The sequence below is a fragment of the Malurus melanocephalus genome, unplaced genomic scaffold, assembly GCF_030028575.1.
Source record: "Malurus melanocephalus ecotype Western Australia unplaced genomic scaffold, MMel_1.1 scaffold_484, whole genome shotgun sequence".
Lineage (NCBI taxonomy): Eukaryota > Metazoa > Chordata > Aves > Passeriformes > Maluridae > Malurus > Malurus melanocephalus.
In genome coordinates this window covers 228,526-239,389 of record NW_026623716.1, presented here as the reverse complement: position 1 = coordinate 239,389, position 10,864 = coordinate 228,526, and the positions used below count along the sequence as shown (strand labels likewise).

The 10,864-nt window shown below is 46.5% G+C and overlaps 1 protein-coding gene across 1 annotated transcript in view; it reads right to left on the bottom strand.

Annotated features, from left to right (window-relative positions):
• BMP4 (bone morphogenetic protein 4) overlaps positions 1–10,632 on the bottom strand; it is a 14,069-nt gene extending 3,437 nt beyond the window's left edge. Inside the window, exon 1 of the mRNA XM_057380954.1 lies at positions 10,247–10,632. The gene's annotated coding sequence lies outside the window, so the exon portion shown is untranslated. The remainder of the gene's footprint in view (positions 1–10,246) is intronic.
• Positions 10,633–10,864: the final 232 nt, after the last annotated feature.

Here is a 10,864-nt window from a genome sequence, read left to right as displayed (position 1 = left end):
GCGGGATGGGGTGGGCGCGGAGCCCCGGGGATCCCCCGCGCCGCTCAGGTGCATCCCCGGGGACCCTCCCGCCCCGCCCTGTCCCCGCTCTGTCCCCGCACTGTCCCCGCACGGCCGGAGCGGGTCCCCGGGGAGGTCGGGGCACCGCGGGGCTCCCCGAGGGACTGGGCTGGGAAGGGAGACTCGGGGAGGGAAACTCGGGAAGCGGCTGTCTCCCCCGAGGAGAAGGGAGGGAGAGCTGGGAACGAGAAGCAGCTGTGCGGGGAAAGGGACGGCGGCAGAGCGCGAGTTTCTCCCGTGCTCCCACCACCCGCCAGCCCCTCGGGTCTCCGCCCGGGGGTTGAGAGCCCGCTACCAGCACCAGGACTAATCCCCGCTGCCTGCCCTGGGTTCCCACTCGCCCTGCAGATTTTCACACACTTCTCCCTGGCTGCCTGAATAGCCCTCTCCCCCTTCTCCCCAGGCCAGGTTCCCCGACCCCCACCAAGGTGTGCAGCAGATGCCTTCCCAGGCCCGCCCGGGCTGTGCGTGGCCGCAGCTGGCGGCTCCAGAGAGGTACGGACAGGGCTCTCCAGGAGGAAGGATGCTCCCGGACCCTCAGTTCAAGCCCAGCATAGCTTTGGGCTCAGAATAAGAACCAGACTTCCCAAGGCTTGAGGCTGTTCCCCAGTGGGGATTTGGGACAGGATGGTTTGCCTGTCCACAGCGCACATTAACTGGACACAACTCTCAGGCACAGGGTGGGATTCTTGGGGCTGTCCTGTGCAGAAGCAGGACTTGGATTTGGTGATGCTTGTGCATCCTTTCCAGCTCGAGATGTTCTGTGATTCTCTGACACACTGGGGGTGATGTGTGAACAAGGTGTGGAGAAGGCAGCTTTGGGGAAAGACCYCTCTAATGAAGAGCGATGGATGCCACAAACTTTGGGGACACAGAGTGGACTGAGCGATCCCATGATAAATAAAGCCAAATCCACCAGGGCATTAAAATCCTGTCCCTTGGCCCTGCTGGGGCATCCCTTTGTGTTGGGCAAACTGTCACCCACAGTGAGAACACTMAGTTAATTTATGAGACCAAAAGATGTGGTCATGGAGTGGCCATGGGAACTCCTAAGCTCATCAATTAACCACAACCAAAAACCAGCTCAGAAATGATGACTGCGGCCACAAACCACGGGGCCACTGWGCCTGAGCACAGCAAACCCACACCAGCGCCTGGGCGTCCTCCCAGTGCTGCCCCAGAGCTCACACACCATCACAGACGCCTTCTTTTCATATTTCACTTTTTTTTTTTAAGCTCAGACCTGACCCATGCATTAGAAAAGCCCAGGGATGTCACCGAAAGGACACGCACAGATAAAAGGCAGCGCTGACACTGTAATATCTCTGAGTTATTCCTATACCACTCYGAGTTTAAAAGAAACATCTGTTAGCAAGGTATTTGGACTATGAATCCATCAAAATTTGTGAAATATTGCTATCGCCATTTCAAATGTATCACACTGTGTGTTATTCTTAACAAGGGAAAACAATTTTGGGAGTAGCTGCTGTGCAACTTTTGAAAGTTAAATAACATTTTCATTGAAAATACTCCAGTCTATAAACAGAGTTTACATGAGGGCCTGTATAACACTGTTCCTAAAACAGACCTCTGGGCTGGGAAAAGCAACTGGCTCTCTCTTCATGGAATATGTTCCTCTCTTTGTCTGAAGACCTCGCTCGGGTTTTGTTAGGATCACAGAGCGGCCATGCTGCAGATGTTTGTCCCTGAGGAATTCAGTCTCACGGCATCCTGCTCTCCTAAGCCACCCTGTTGAGCCGAGATCCCCAAAATTCCTTATGTAACACAGTTTAACCGTGCCCCTGTGCAAGGAGGTGGCCAGCTGGGGCCAGAGAGCCAGGGCAGAGCAGTGTGGTTTGGGCTCTCGTAGGAGGCAAGAGCGTATTTGAGTAGCTCCTTGGTTACTAAGAAGTGTTAGTCATGGGGAAAGCTGTAGTATTTATTCCGTAAAATGTAAATACATAACMCAAACCACAAAGGAATAACCATGGATGGAAATAGTGTAGCGTTTACTGAAGGAGCTGGGCTGCCTCTCTACAGGAGCTGTATTTCCTCGGCCCCATAGAGCGTAATTCACCTTGAACGGAGATTCTGCTCCAGCCCGTGGAGTTACACATCRGCTGAACTCAGTCCAGGCACACTAAACAACCCAGTGTGTTATATATTCCAACCTAAAAAGTGATGCCAAAACGGAGCTAAAAATACAAATGTGGAAGGTTTGAAAAGCAAACACTGCTTAATTCAGCGGTGGATGCAACATTAAAGATCCAGCACATCAAAAACAGAGAACATTGTGTCTCCACTCAACGCAAGGCTCAGCTCCCCTGATCACACCTCACACGGGTGACAGGGGGATTGGTGGAGGTCTTGCCTGTGACCCAGTCCCAGCCCTACTTAAGGATCTGCTGCTGGGTTTTTTTTTCTCTCTGTCTCCTGGGAATAAAAAAATTTTTAGGGAATCTCCACACCTGGACAGCCAAGGCCATTGATCTCCTCTGGATGCAAAGCACGGGGCGTTGGGGACATCACCCTGCAAAGACCAGCCATACAAAGGGGTGATTGATGACATGCAGACCTTGGCTGGGGCAGAAAGAAGCCCAGGGGCTGGCAAGTGTCCTGGAGCCCCAGTGCCCAGCTCTGCTCTGAGGGGTCAGTAGCTGAGGAGCAAATTTTCTCACTTTTGTTTCAACCCGATAATCGTGGGTTTGTCCAGATGTGTTCCTGATAAAATCCCAGCCACTCTCATCTGACCCATTTTCAGGTTTTGTGTGCTCAGGACCTCCCAGCAAGCACTGCATGTCGATGTTCAGCACCTCTAGAAATTAGGCCAGCTCTGTTTACAAGGGAAACTTCTCTGATGGCAGCATTTCAGGAGATGCCTCTGGACTCAGACCTTCCCAAACCAGTTCTTGCATCCCATGTTATTTTTAGAGCAGCTGCACCTTTTTGGGCTCTAAAGTTTGCAAACAACCTGCCTCAGGAAAAGAAGAAAAAAAAAAAAAAAAAAAAAAAAAAAAAAAAAAAAAAAAAAAAAAAAAAAAAAAAAAAGAACTTGCCTCACCAGATTTGTGCTTGAGCAGAAACAAGCCTAAAACCATAAATAAATAAATAAATAAATAAATAAATGCCTATGTCAGAGAGGTTTTAATGACATGAATTACAGGAGGAGATGCCCATAAGTGTGCTAAGATCAATTCCTTCCTACCCATTCCTTTCAACTGCCTAAGCTTGTCAATTAAAACAAAGGGAACTGAGCAAACAACTCCAAGGGATTGCATTTTCCAAAGTAGCTCTTCACTAAAGASCCGACCGGTAAAAACAAGTGCAGCTGCTTGAATGGCAAAAGAAACATTTTTTACAACCACTCTGAGATTTTCATGATTCTGAGTGCTTCAGAGCTGGCCTGATCTACCAGAATTTTCTACTTCCCTTTGAATAAATAAATTCATACTTCTAAAACAGAACTGGGCCCAGCTTGGACTTTATTTCTGCTTTACATTAAAGTGTCTCTGCTGAGGTGTCAGGACCAYGTCTAGAACCACTCCTGAGCTAAGAGGAGAATCAGGTTCAGCACTGCTGTTTTATTCCAAACAGGGTTTGTTGGTTTGTTTTTTTKTTTTTTTTTTTTTTTTTACAAATCCCTACAAAAACACTGTGTGGGAACATTAAAATAATGCAGTTCTAAAAAGGCAGTCTTTGGTAATCAGACACATGGCAGTCGAAACAGTAGGATTGTCTGCTCTTTTCTATTTTTAAGTTTTTAAGGATGATTTTTATTGTTTTGAGAATGCTATTAAAAGGTTGGCTGTCCCACGCAGGGTGAATCTTAAGTTGCTGTTTCTTGACTCATTCCCTTTGTCACTTTTCAGAGATGCCCAAGGGTGAGCAAGGCTAGAAGTGTCCACACAGACACTGTCTGAATTGTGCTGTGAGAGTGTGAGGTCTCTGCTGCTCAATATTGTTCCTTTAGAGGTGCTGGACCTCAAAACTYGGAGGTGTGGGTGYTTCAGRTTGGACATCAGGAAGAATTCCTTCACARAAASRGTGGTTAGGMATTGGAATGAGCTGCCCAGGCAGGGAAAGGAATCAGCACTCAGTGCTCTTGMGAAGGTGGACCCAATGATCTTGGAGGTCTTTTCCAACCTTAACATTTCTGTGATTCCATGATTGGGGAAGTGCTTCAGCAACGCAACTCATAAARTAAAGGGAGAGCCATTTTAATGGTCTGTTGTTAAAATTCCCCTGAGCTGTGTTAGAAACACATCTGTTGTAAAACCATCTCCACATGAATGGGTTTCCTCRAGGGATGTTACAAGAAGAACAGGCACTGATCTCATCCAGCTTTTGGAAAGAGTTGCTGTCCACATTTGCTCCCCACTCCATCAAAGCCTCACCCCTGAGAAGCAAGGAGGACCTCCAGAAGGTGAAGAACTCATTTTTCTGCTYTGCAGTTGTGGCTGTACCTAATAAAGGCCATCATTCTCCTGACGAGCTCCGTGTGGCTGCTGGAGATCAGCAGATTCCTTTTGGATCTGATGAATCGTGAAGGCTTTTGGAGAACAGCACAGGGCTGGCAGCTCCCTGACCTTACAAACCACTCAGTGTGTCTCTGGCCCTGAGATGKGGCTTTGTCTGAGCTCTGCTGTGACTGATATTTGCTCTCCCTCGCTGCCCAAATCTGCAGTTYCACACAACCACATAGCACCTCCAGGGTGCCGACATTTGTCTTTGTCCCTTAATTGCAGTTTGAGATCTGCTGCCAGCAGAAGCTTTAATGATCTCAAACACTACTACAAGGTGTAAATAAGTAGGACAACTGCTGCAGAAATAATTGACATCAGCTCTGTTGGATTTTTAGCAGCAGCAAAGGACTTTACTGGTAAGTGTTATAGCAAGCACTGGGAAATGTGAGCACACGGATGAATTCTGAGTTTGTTAATGTGAACACCCTCACCTGAAACAGAGAGGAAGGATCCTGCCCAGGAGTCCCTCTTGGGAACATGGCTGTGCCCTGTGGCCTGCATCTCCAGCAATAACAAACTGGTGGGGCTCGTTTGTACCAGTTGCCTGGTGACGAGGTGCACAGTCACAATTAATCATCATTCTTAGAAAGTGCTCACTGAGTAAACTTACACAGGGTGTGTGTGAGCAGAGCACGAGCCTGCGACAGACACGTGACACTAAAAAGATGATTTCTGAGGAAAAGTTCCTGCTCAGGCTGTCATGGAATATGAGCTGGAAGGGACCCACAGGGATCAGAGCTAAAGAATGAGGTGTTAGCTGGGTTTATTTTCAATTAGAGACATTCTTACTCACCATTACCTGCTCAGCTTCATCGTGAGGCAAAAAAAACCCCACTTGTAGGCAGAATCAAAGCCCACCTTCTGTCCCAAACAGCCACAACCCAAAAGTACTTGAGCAATGRTGCAGTTTGTGTCAACACCAGTGAAACCTGATTTCAATGCTGGTCCTTTTCTGCATAAGAAATGATCTGTTTTCCCCTTCCCTGCTTCCATCATGCACAGACACTGACTCAGCAGCCCAAAGGAGGCCTTGAGCAACCTGGGAAGTTCAAAGGCGATAGGTTTGGTGCAGGGCTGCAAGGACTGAGATGCCTAAAGGACGGTTGTCCTAGTGATGAAGGAGTTGATTTGGACTTCAGAARGTCTAGGTTCAGCTTGGTGCTTCTGTGACAGTGGCTGAATCATCAGGATTCTACTTTATCCAAGTGGTTAAGAGTGTATTAAACAGTTGAAGAGTAATTAAAAAATGTGGGGAAAGGAGGCAATTAGAATTAAAAGCAGGTTATAGCCTCCAATCTGGAAGAAYAAGAGCATTTTGCACCATTCCCAGAAATGAATAAAAGATAAACATTACTTCTGAACAGGTCCTCAGCTTCCAACCCAACAAACAAAAACAATGGCTTTCAAACYATTTCAGTGGGAAAGTATTGGCAGAGTAACATGGAGACTCTGATCTCTCATTTACAGCACATGGAACAAAATTTGTACTGCCCTGTCTATCACTGGAGAGACRCCTGAGATTCACCTGCCACCCATGYCAGAAGAAGAAGRRGATGATGAAGAAGAAGAATAGGAGGAAGAAAAAGCAAAACTGAATATGCCTGAAAACTAGAGATTAAACACATTGTAGTGAGAGGTGGCTTTCCAGCATTTTCCAGAAATACTCATCAGGGCTTTTCATTACTGGCTGGCAGCCATGTGGCCTGTGAACTGAAGGGAGGCCAGTTTCTTGACCTGCAGGTTTCAATGCAAAGACAGTCTGTCCTCTCTGATACCTTATCCAAACGATGTGGGCAAACCAGCGTCGTACGTGCATTCCGTGCGTGTCCCATCCCACAGGCAAACCAGCCTTTCTATTTCCTAAAATACCAGCCACCAAACAGCTTACAGAGGGATAAAACTGAGGAACTGGCTCAAAAAAAAAAAGAAAAAGGGAGGGGGAGAAGAGGCATTTTCAGGAAAGGAATATTGAAAAGTCAGTTTGAAAAGGAAAAAAAGTGAAATGACAAAAAAAAAAAAGGAGTGAGTCTGGAAGAATCCAATATCTGTCTCTGACATATGAAGGGGCCTTGGAAGTGATGGGGTGCTCACCCCCCAAAGGTCCACCTGGGCAGAGCCTTTACAGAGCCAGACCCCAAAAGATCAGCAGGAAGGCAGAATAGGAGAGAAAATGGATATGGGAAAGAAGTGAAAACCAAGAAGGCAAATACAGTCTGGGCAAAGGGCCAAGGCAAGGCCAAGTGCAATTCTAGAAAACAGGACTGGAGCCAGAGGCACCAAGGTGTCACGACAGGCCTGCACTGGTCTGCAGTGACAACCCAGAACAATGCACCTGCCAAGAGCACAGCATCACCCAAACATGAAGAGATGTGGGCTTAAAATTAGATTTTTGAATAAAAGTCGCAGGATGGAGGRTCTGAACTAGCAGTTTGTACTTGTGCAGGATCTGGAGTTATCAACAGGCTGGTGTTGCACTGGGGTCAGGGAAAGCAGAACTATGAGCAGTTTCCCTGAGGACCTGTTTGTTCCCCTGGTTTCACCCTGCATTCCTGCTGGTTCCACCTCTGTCCTGCTGACTCTGATGCCTTTCCCACCCTCTGTACACACACCTGATAGAGCAGCAAGCCTCAGAACCAGGTATTGTATGCAGCACCACACCCCAATTCGAAGAAATATTGCAAAAAGCAAATGTGCRACGTCATTTGTAAAACTGGCATTGGCTCACAAGTGTTCCTCACCAAGACCCAACACTGAGGTAACTCCATGGCTGTCAAAAAAATCCCATGTCCTGTCTTCAGAAGCCTCAGCAAGTCACTTCTTCTCCCATTGCTCTTTCCCTACACTTAGGTGCAAAGTGGGGCAGAAATCCTGATGCACATCCCTCCTGCCCAGGCAGAGGAGAAGCTGAGTGGTGTTGGGGCTTCAGGATAAAAATGAGGTGGATTAAGGCAGGTGTTTGAAGAGCAGAGGATTAAATGAGAAGATCAAAGAAGATTTAGAGTCCATGAGTGTTGACTTGAGCCAGGGATAGTGGAGACAAACCATAGACCCAAAGCACAAAATAGCAAGGTGAGATTGATGGAATCTGTCTCAGGGTGGTGCCATGAGGAGAGTTGGGACTTGCAGAGYTTTTGTGTGATTTGTTTCCCTCTCTAGGGACCACAGAACAGCCACCATTCCTTTTCCCAGGCTCCTCAGCTGTTAAGCCACCTGGACCACAGGGTGAGGCCACCACAGGAGGTGCCTTGACTGAGGTGGCACAATTGGATCACTTCCATCRTGTTTTCTGCTGGATGAGAGGGACTGGAAGCAGATTCCTGAATGTATCTACAGCRTTGAGAATGGCTGGGACCTGGGGGCTGAGCAAGAGTCACCAGAACTTTGGAGACCCAAACACTGGGCCCGTGCTTGAAGGAGATGCACAGCTCCAATGTCTCAGAGTATCTCCCAATCCTCTCTCAAACCTTTCCAGAATGCAGAGAATTTACCTCACCCAGGATGTCCACACAGGATTACCCTTGCCCTTCTGGGCAAAAGCTCCTTTCACCCAAACCAGTTAAACTCAAAGCCCAGCCTTAAAATTTAAAAAAAAAAAAAATCCTCAAGCCCAAAATGCAACCCAAAACCACAACAGTGTACAAAAGGCATTTTTAAAACAAAAACGAACTAAAGGTTGGGCTCTGTTCTGTTGCTTGAGGCACACAAATGCTCTGTTCAGACATTTCAAACTCTTCCCAGCAACAGAGCTCCCAAAGCACTTGGTGTCAGTGGGGTGAGCAGCTCCATGTCTCCCATGGCAGAGGGCACTCACAGTGATCTGGCTCGCGTTACGGAGCAGGATCAGATGATAGATGAAGATCCATGATGCTGAGCAGCAGCTCACAGGTCAAAGTCTTTCCCTTCTGCCTGAAAATCCTCCTGCACYTTTCTTTTCCAAAATAAGTAAAGGTCCTTCATTCTCCAAAAGTTTTTGTTGCCACCATGCTTTATGTACTTACACATCCCTGCTAGAGYAAGGTTTCAGCACAATGTGTTCCAGCTCACTTTTTTTTTCTTGTTAGAAGAAAATCTTTTGTAAAACTATTCATTCGACTGCACTGTGAGAGACAAATTGTAAATCCAGCCAAAATAAACCTGCCCCACATCCTTGGATCTWAGGAAATGTAGATTTGTCACCTTTCAGTCTCTTTGTATGCTGTTAGATTTTCTCCCTGTAATTTTATGCTGCTCAGACACCTAATGACCTAAGTGGTCCCAGGGGAGAGGAACTGGCTTCCTCTAAATAAAAGAAAAAAAAAAAAATTACAAAAACAAAACAAAACAAAAAACCCTAAAAAAAAGGTGTTTATTTGCAATTTACCTTACCCGACTTGTTTAAAGTGTTATCAGAATGCAAGCACCTACTTTCTTCTCTTCATTTTCACTCAATATGCAAGATTTGCTTGAAGTAAAAATGTCTAAAGCCTCAGGCATGAWCCTGGGTGTTCTCAAGACTTAAATGCCACTGCTTAAAGAGTTAAAGATCTAGATGGCTGCACTAAGAGGATGATAAACTAATCACTCACTCACTGCTGGTGAGCCTGGTGTCATTTACTGAAACATGGAATGCATTTAACAATGTAAGAGAAACTCCATGCAGTGCAAAAGCCAAAGATTATTGTTAGATTGTCAGGGTTTACTTTGGAGAAAGTCCTCACTCTAATTACCTACGTTTAAGCAACAGAAGTATTTTTGCCCTCGTTGAAGAAGTTCACATTTTCCTTTCAAGCCAATGGGTGGTTTKGGGTTTTTTAATACTAYTAAGGATTGCAGATTCTGTTCAGGGGGCTACAGAAATTTAAAMCAGGGACTAGGTAGATTAAATAGTTCTTCGACGGAATAAGTAAAAAATGTTTCCTATCATAATAATGAGAAAAGTAGAAATAATAATTAGACTTCTAGCACTGAGCATTTACCTATTGATTTGTGTCTTTCAGTTCTGTGAAATGGCTGGGAAGAAAAGGACAGCTCTTGGCACTCAACAGAAATGCATATTTAAAAGCCACACTTTTTTAGTGCTACTGGGAAAAAAATGCTTTGAATGCTTTCCACTGCAATCTCTTAGCCTTGGAGGAGGAGAAAGAACAGGTCAAACACTTTGGTTTTGCATTTTTTGCACCAGAATTTGGTGAATATTGGCAAGTTTTCTTAAAATGAGATCCAAACATGAACAATTTTGTGAGGCTTTTCCAGTGGGCATCCAAACTGCAAGTAATTTCACTTTATTCTCTTTTACTCTATTACAAACAGTACGACTCCCTTGTGCCAGCAGTTGGTACAGGACCCTTTCCCAGCACACCAAATCCCAGAGTTAATCCCAGTGGACACCACCAGAAGTTTTCCACTGATGGGAAAGCAAGGGCTGGAGTGCCAGAGCCAAACAAAGGTGTGACCATAACTGATGGTCRTGGATCAGTGTCACTGTGACCCAGGCAGCACCAGCAGTGACAGGCAGGGCAGTGACATCAGCACGTCCTGACAGCAAAGCCACCCTCCTGAGACTCTGGCTGGGTGCTCTGATGTGGCCATGGCACATCCCTGCACACCAGTGTCAGCCTGACCTGGCAACAGAGGTGCCAAAAGCAGAGGAAGCAACAGCAGCTTAGCAAGTGATAACTGCTTACCAGTTCTCTGGAGATTCTTGGTGGGCACTCTGCTCCCCAGCTCGGACAAAGCTTGTCCCATAGCTCTGCTGCTGTGACCCAAATGACTTCTGAAGAGGAGGAGGAGGAGGCACAAACACCTTCTAATGACACCTGCCTTCATGACAAGCCTGGCAAGACAGCACATGATCATTTTCCCTGCTGGGTGATGGCTGGTGGCTCAGGCAGTTCTGCTGACCTTGGTTAGGGCAGTCTCTGAAGAAGTTTCCTTACTTCTCTAGGCAGGACCAAAGGATCAATGTCCAGCTGCATGGGTGGAAATCCAGCTGATCAAATAGAGACATCTTCAGCATCGTCCCGAAATGAACATCAAAAATAGATCAGATTGTTCTCAAGCASTGGCTATTTCCCTGCACGTCTGAAAGAGAATCCAAATGAGTAAGTCAGGTGTTGCTGTGCTAAGATCTAAAGGCAGCAAAGAGAAATGCTATTCACAGGAACCTGCTCTTCCTGTTGTGTAAACCTCACCCTCTACAAAGAGGCAACATTTTCCCTAGGAACTGTGTGACAACRCTTGCCTCACTGCACTGCGTGAAAGACAGAGCAAACATTTGGAGATCAGTGGGACCAAGACATGTT